At 34.3% G+C, this 8,749-nt stretch overlaps 1 long non-coding RNA gene across 1 annotated transcript; it reads left to right on the top strand.

Moving 5' to 3' along the window:
• Positions 1-1,368: 1,368 nt before the first annotated feature.
• Positions 1,369-8,749, top strand: LOC128555213 (uncharacterized). The gene is made up of 4 exons (XR_008369877.1): positions 1,369-1,522; positions 3,101-3,209; positions 6,393-6,525; positions 8,226-8,749. It is a non-coding gene; the product is annotated as an uncharacterized LOC128555213 (long non-coding RNA).

The raw sequence follows: 8,749 nt of genomic DNA, 5'->3' as shown, positions 1-8,749 counted from the left end.
GGTTGTTTTTTTGTTTTTTGATCATGGAGTCTATTTAAAGGCACTGACCTCCAGATTTGGCTAAAAATTATCTTTCTTTCAAATATTATGAACATTAGAATATAGAATATGAGTTTTTGTTTCTAAAATATTTTAAAAACTCCAAATCAAGAAAAAAAAAATGACCGCGTCGGGAATCGAACCCCGGACCGCCGCGGCAATAAAGACATTTATCCGTCGTCGTTACCAAAAGCGCTATAGCGGAATTAGTGAATTATGACTTCAAAATATAGGTATTTATAATCGAGACAGTTTACTTGGAGTAAAGCGTTGCAAACGCTTTTCGATTTTCATCGTAAAAAAGTAGTAAAAACAGCAAATTCTCATGTGTTTCATATAGATATAACTTTTTGTCCAGATATCTAAAGAAATATTTATTTTTTGTTGTCGAACGATAATATCTGTGTGAAAGAATTCCGCTTAAGCCGATGTGGGAATGTGAATGTTGTCGCACTTTCAATTACCTCTCACAAACACTCGCTCAAACACCGATAAACACCATGTTCGACGTTGCAGTATATGCTTTTCTTTATCCATGTCTAGAAGTAAAATACATTAATTTATTGCATAAATCTTCAGAAATGATAATCTCCCCTGGGATTGTTTTAAAATCCCAAGCGCATAAACATAGAAGCGATCTCAAACGTAAGGGTGGTAGGGCGACCAGCCATACCAACCCATATTTTGCCTGGATACAAAACTAAAAACAACAATGTTATTTCCTTTACAAATAATAAACATCACTTTAAACACTTAACAGTTCACCTTAATACTCTCTCAAAATAGCTTTTTTTACTATATTCTGTTATATCTTACAAAAATCTGTTTCTGGGGTCAAAAGATAAGGATGGGGAGGGTACATGTATATGATCGTCCCTCCCCCACCCCTCCCTCTCATAGTTCGGGGAATGGCCTTCTTGCTTCTACAGATATGAAGCGTTAATGTCTAGCGGTAGACTGGACAGCCACTGTCAGTTTTATGTGGCATGGTGAAGAATCGTGTCACATGTCTACAGCGACTTACTCCAGTGAGGCAGCGCTGTGAATGTGAGCATTACTGACATGTATATAGTTGACACTAAACAAAATACACAACCACACTTACGTCTCTGAAGAAAAAAGGTTGTTATTGTGGCAAATTATTATTAATAACCTAAATACCATATAACTTCCATTTTAGCAGGAAGATAACATTTATTTCTACCGCTACTAAAACGGTTATGAAGAGGAGGAAATTATAATTTTGTTTATTTTTAATTGACACACAATGATACTCATTGTTACTTTCAACCAGAAAATAAAACTTCTACTCCCTGATTGCAGGAAGCTTAATACGTAAGTATCCTTAGATTTTGGTCGCTCGTCACCTAACCACGCTTTTGAACAATGTTTTATGTGTCGGACTAAATGCGTATTTAAGCTATAATGATAAACATTGTGGATGAAATGTATGTTGTGGTGATCCTGTTTCAGTCTGTCACAGGTACCAAAACCATTTTTTCTTAAGATGATTATAATTCTGTCATTTAAAATTTGCAATATTATTACCGTTTTGAATGACATTTTAGTCGAAACTATTTGCCTGAGATCTGAATGGCACAAAGCGATAAGGTTTGGCTATTTCCCGGTCAGTCATTCAGTTATCGCTTTATTACATTACATCACATTCCTGTAACTTTTGACTTTATCCTAGCGAATACACGTACAAGTTGAATGAAAACCAATCATAGAGCAGAAACTATGGAGCGGCAATTCATATAAGGTGTAGTGTACTAGAAAACAAATATCGTTTGACTTCCAGTGAACAGTCAAACTAACGGCAAGCCGTTCAAAAAGTGTTTTATTACATGACATCACAAACAAATTTTCATATTGTAGAGATAGACCCTAAAATTTTCAATGATAGTAATACATTAAATAAATTCTAGAAATTGATTTCCAAGTCCTTGAAATAACCAAAAATGATTTCACAAATGTGAAGTTTATGATAGTTCTGTTAATATCAATAACAGAAGTTTTAATTTTCAATTTAAAGTTGTGATCCACAAAGAATGACAACTCTTGCCTTGGGCTAGTGCTTATAAGCAGAGATATCTATTACTTTACTTCCATTGCAATTACACAATTGAATGGAAAATGAAAACTGTTTTAGACACAATATCATACTTTTTTTGCACAACAAAAACATAACGGATTTATTCATTTGTGTTTGATTTACCCCTCAAAACATGGTTCCTATGATTCTGTCAACTTGTACATGGTAAAAAATTAACTTTTAACAAGACAATTACAAAATGAAGTACCAGTAAGTAACTAATAGTGCAGATAATACAGTTTTGCTTGTATCAAAATGTCACAATAGAAGCACTTTTGTAATACAGAACACCTGGTAGGATTAGTAAAGGTGCAATTATATTGATCTCTATTTCCTATGCCTACATATTGTTTTCAAGATTTGTTTTAAGGCTAGAAAAATGAAGTGTAAGAAAACCCTATAGATATGTCCAGCACAAACTATGGACCGGCGATTTATAAAAGGAGTTATGAAACAATATACACTTACTGCATTGCTTGCCGGTCAATAGTCAAAATTTAAGTCCGTGGTCTGAAATAGCTTTGATTATTGACCTGCAAACCGTTTAAAAACTTGTACAAATGTACTGTTCAACATTTTTCTTCAAGTTTTTATTATAAGCATTAGCAAAATTTAGTGTTGAACTATTAACCGGTCAACATTAATTTAGATAAGGAGTTATGTAAAATGATAATTGTTAGGTATGATTTCAAATGTTGTACATATACTTCTTCAATACATAGAAAGTCTTTATCATACGGTAAATTTAAATAAATGTATCTTTTTTGTTTTTGTTCATCAGAATATGAAACTGAATGCTTCACATATTTTTCACCTACATACAGTTTTTAATATAATTTTCTTAATTAGAATTAGCATCTGCATTCTAGTTTTTAACCATGAAATTCTTTTACTGTCCATAAATTTAATGACTGACTGCCAGGAAATATTGCAATAAAAACGATACTTTTTTTGTATCAATTTCAGTTGCGTTTGCAGGAACATTCTGTGTGAGATTCAGTAATGGATCCAGGGAATCACTATACTGCTCAACATCATGCTGTGGAGATGGATATAACAGCTACTGCTGTGACAGGTGTACTAGTCTTTGATACTGTTGTCAATACTATCTCAGAAAGCCCGCCCGCTTAGCTCAATAGGGGGACCGCAGATTTACTGATCGCAGGGCCGTATGTTCTCCGTTCCGAAAAGGCATCAATTGTCTGAAATAATTAGTCCTCAACCCCTGCATATGGGGAAGTTGACAGTTACTTGCGGAGAACAGGTTTATTCTGGAGCAGAATTCAGGAACACTAGTTAGGTTAACTGCACGCCGTTACATCTCTGAAATACTAGTACTGTAATAAAACAAATCTAGCTCAGAAGAAGGAGCGCATGACAGGCAATCGAGAGCCTCATATGAAGATCTGACTGAAGACATTACGTCTGCATTCCTTTGTCATCCTCTTTGTTTCATTCAAAATACAATACAACTTGTATACCACCGAAGGGAAGAGCAAAAGCTTGTCTCATAATACACCATATTTTGTAGCACAAAAGTACCTGAAAAAAAATGGTGTCTTAATTTGACGAGAGCTTTCGGGCAAGTTTGGCTGTACTTAAATCTGATGAATTATGTTAATTATGTTTTGTCTTCCGACCCATTTCTCCAGGTCCGAAATTAAGTCTGTCGTGGTGCGATTGTTGCATACTTTAGCTTGACCTGAGCATTTCGTTTGGTTTATGTATCCTCTTGTTCGATACCATTATGAAAGTAGAGAGTTATTCTGGTGGGATGTTTTTATTTACATCGTCTTGTAAGTTTGTGCACAAGTGAATTTATGGAAAGGTCGGGGTCGGGGTGTGGTTGGGAGATAGGAGTAGTTTCATGCAATTGTGATGCGTTTTCAGTTATACAGTAATAAATACTATCTTGCATTCTATCAAAATATATAAATAAAAAGGGTTCATCAAAAACGATAACAATACATTAAACATTATTTCAAATTCTCACAATTGCATGATAGCAGAAATCAGTATAACATTATTTATAGAAAACTATTAAATTTAAAAGGGATATGGTTTAATCCGAGAAACCTAGGTATCTCTTTGTATTAAGACGATGAAGGCATGTGTGAAGTTTCGTGAACAAAGTGTCTACATCCGACGCCGGGGTATAGCAATAGCTAATCAGACTTTTGCCGTGGCGTGCATAAACATTCATGTTTTAAGTAAAAAAAAATAACATGCAACAACGTTCCTTTTAAGATTCCTATCGATGGAGCTATGGTGGCCAGCTTCGATGTTTAAACTGAGGAAACTTTTATAAGGACATTCATATTAAGGTAGTTCTGCACGTTTGATGAACTGGAAGTAATGGTGTTGGGGCCTCCGTGGCCGAGTGGTTAAGGTCGCTGACTTCAAATCACTTGCCCCTCATCGATGTGGGTTCGAGCCTCTCTCGGGGCGTTGAATTCTTCATGTGAGGAAGCCAGCCAGCTGGCTTACGGAAAGTCTGTGGTTCTACCCAAATGCCCGCTCGTGATGAAATAATGCACGGAGGGGCATCTGGGGTCTTCCTGCACCATCAAAGCTGGGCCTATAAATGTGTGTTATCCAGAAAACGTAGAATAAAGCCTCGATTCGGTGTACGGCAATGAAAATCATTTTATGAATTAATGGCAACAGGTGAGTAAATTTATTACAAATGCACAGCTACTACCTATATAAAGTTGAAATATGATATTAAAACGTCTGACATGTTAAATAATTCCAAAACATGTCTGAAAATCAGCCCGAAATACGCGAATCCTTTTAATCATGGGCAAATATCTCGAAAACAAGCACATGGACGTACACATTTTATGTTAGTACCATATTATAGGTCATATGTTTATTTACGAATGTGAGAAGTTTCATTAAAATCCAGATTGTAGAAACAAAATATATTCGCGAAAATGTTATGAAAATCATGTCCAGAAATGAGACCGTGTTTTGAAGAGTATTGTCCCTTGATTATTGAGCCAAGTTGTTTAAATTTGATTGTTTCCCTTTATACCATTTTAACGCGAGTATCTCTCTTATCTTGATAATCTTGACTTTATACTGGTTTTGTTAGGGGTATTGTAACAACATGGAATGAGCGGAGTTTATAACTTGCCCGAGGCTACTTACTGTAACATAACGTTACATTGTAATTTCTTCAAATTGGTGATTTTGAATGGTAATCGGGTTTTTGTTTCAAAATTGAGAGTCGGGAATGTTATTCCAATTACTCGCGTAACTTTATGTATGTAACTTTATTATATCTTTTAAAGGCAAAAATATATGTGAATCATAAATTTAAAGTTAATGAATTAAACAAAGTAATTCATAAGTATTTTTTTTTTAATTTTAAATATTTGTATTCAAACATTTAATTTGAAATAACACTTTTTATTTAATTTGCCAAAGACGGACATTAGATCGACGTACAAGTCTATTTTCTGATATACATAACATTGCAATTTCTTCAAATTGGTGATTTTGAATGACAATCTGGTATTTGTTTCAAAATTGTCGGGAAGCATGTTATTCCCATTACGCAGAGTATTTTTTAAATATGTATTTATTTATTTTTAGGGCAAAATATGTGTATTTTGGGTCTCCTTAAAAAATGTCTTGTCACTCTTGTAAGTTTTAAATAACATGGATCCGTGGTATAAATGTATTTTACTTTACAATAATGTGAATTTGGATTTTGAACGGTAATATATATTATCAAAATTAATAACTTCATATCTATAATTTAGATTTTAACTTAAAAGTGTTTAGACAAGAGCCGTAATAATTGTCGCTAGCCGCGGGGCATGTCAGACAATCCGTGCTTTTCCCATAGACTCCCATTGTGAAACCTTTTGATAGGTCAAAAGTTTTCAAACGAGTCTATGGAAAAAATCGAGCACATGACCCTATCTTTTTATTTGCCGAGTTTTCTAAGTACATTCTGAAGTTTTGAAAAATATAAGAGTTTAATCAAATTCTACATTGTAGAAAAATATTTGATCCGAACGCGCAGAACTACCTTAAAGACAGATTTTACTGATTTGAATGTAATTTAAACGTTTAAAATAGGGAAGTGGTCAAACTTAACTTCCGATTTCTAGTAGACAACAGCATTGTTTAAATAAGCCGGTCATTCAGATATGATTGTTTTCCCCTTAAATTTACGGATGTCAACTTAGTGTCTTGTTACCACAAAAGAGAGATTAAAGTACCTCTTTCACTTTTATCGTTACAGTCATGAAGGACCTGTCGTAGGTATATCTGTTGGTATACTTGCAATCGTAGCAGTTGTTGTGTCAGGATGCGTGGTGTATTTCTGTTGTTGCCGCAAAGCTAAATGCTGTCGCCAGCAGGTCTAACCACCGCAGGTAAATATCTATGCTTCCGGTAATTTTAAAACGGTTAGCGTTTTGAAGAGCTTTTTTTCCGGTTCCGGTCAAGTCATGAATGGACGCCATTTTAGACAGCAAATGAAAATATATTTTCAAACGTCTCCAGAAGCATGTATAATTGTTCTATTTCAATGCTAAAACTAGTGATTTGACCGGAATGCCTTTTTACTCTTCTTACATTTGTATATATGTTAAAAACCCATGCTGTATTTCTTATACCTGGGTGAAATAAAAGTTTTGTTCTGTTCTGTTCTGTTCAGTTATGAACAGTACAATACATGAATTTGTGTTGTTTACACACAAGATCGATACATGTTCTTAAATTACCTTTACAAATACATTGTCTCCATGGAGTAATCAGTATGAGTTGTTTGTCGTTATACAGCTGTCCTAAAGAATAATCTGTTTCAAATCATTTCCAGATCCTTTAGAAGCAGAATAATTATAGCAGCCTCGGTTTGACTGAGTATACGCGCTACATACTGTTTATGATAATTTTTTTTTAAAATGCTGGATTTTGCTTTAAATTGTAAAATTCCACAGCCGGTATACAGGTTTGCCGGTTGAACAGCTTTTCATTGAGTTTCATATTTTTGGCTGAAATACTTCAGCACGTGCGCGACACAAATTTATCGGACTGAGCAAAAGGAAATTGTAAAAGGCCCTATAAATGGCACAAAAAAACCTTTATTTATTATAAAAAAGCAGGTCGTTTGGCGATCTGTGTAGTTTCCACTTTTTTATATTTTAACTTGTTTAACAAGAAATACACATCACTCGTGGTGTCTCAATACGAATGTGAACTGAACTGACAAGTAGCTGTGTAAATTTAGCCTGTATGTACGAAGTATGTAGTCTAAGAGATCTATGCTACTCGACCCGACATCCGCACTGGCGTCCGTTCAGCATCCAGACATTATTTTAAGTGTTGATACACTTACTGTTTATCTTTATAATAACTTGATGGATTTGCTTCAAACTATAAAATAGTTATTTCTCATCATCACATACATCATATGGGACAAGGGTCATTACTCTTGCACCAATATTTCATGTATTATGCCCACTTTTTTCTTAGAATTTCACGTTATTGTTTCGATGCACTTTCAATCTGTTATTACTAAGTGATTTTTTTTATTTAAACTTAAACTAGCTGTTCCATATCATCTACCACATTATATGACACAAGGGCCATAACTCGTGATGCACTCTTACTCAAACTCAGTTATTATTATGGATTTGAATTAAACCTTAAATACATTAATGTAGTTGTTTCACAATATTAGTCAAATGGTATGACGGTGCATTATTATTGCAAAATAATTAATGAATTATTCCCCTTTTATGTTTATGTTTTGATACACTTTCACTCTATCTCTGTTATTACTAAACACATTTGACTGGCGTAATATATTGTCCAATATTGTCATCGACGTTGGAGTCATTGAACACTCCACTGATAGATGATACTATCTAGCATCGAAATAGTCGAGCGTGCTGTCTCCTGTGCCTGCTCTTGTTTGACGTGCTTCGATATTCAGACGGAAAGCAAGCTTTGTGCCTCTTTTTAAGGTTTCAAAGTTACGTCTTCATTATAATGTATTAAATTTCTATGGAGTAAAAGCTAGTAATTGTAAGGAATGTTGAAATGATTAATTTATTACGTTTTATTAAAGGATCGATTTACACGAATGGTGTGCAGCCAAGCACTAGCAGGTTATGATGAAATTGGGATACTTGAATGCCGTATTCCCGCAACAACATCCAGCAGACACTATACAGAATTGGCAAGAGCCGTCACTACCGTACAGCTCCGGAACTTGCATATTAAAAACTTCAAGCGATGCCAGATGTACCTATTATTAGTGTTAATTTTATATTTCTATATTTAAAGAGTTTTAACAGGAATTCTCGCATAATGTTCACACCACTGTCATTTTATTGACAAGACATTGTTCATGTGCACGTTAAGATTTCTTCTTAGCGGGTCATACACTGATTTTAAAAAAGGCGAAATAAAACATATATTGCTCGCACTAAAATATTGGGCAATGATTTAAGACTTCTATTGTATTCATATTTAGATGGTAGCTTCATTTAAGAACTCACATCTCATGAAACTTTAGAATTGATACTGACGACAATCCATTTCAACAGGAAAACTAAATAAACAATTATAAATGTATAACAAAGTTGTACA

Source organism: Mercenaria mercenaria, chromosome 1 (assembly GCF_021730395.1).
Source record: "Mercenaria mercenaria strain notata chromosome 1, MADL_Memer_1, whole genome shotgun sequence".
NCBI lineage: Eukaryota > Metazoa > Mollusca > Bivalvia > Venerida > Veneridae > Mercenaria > Mercenaria mercenaria.
The sequence above is the reverse complement of the archived record's forward strand: the minus strand, read 5'-3'. Positions and strand labels throughout refer to the sequence as shown.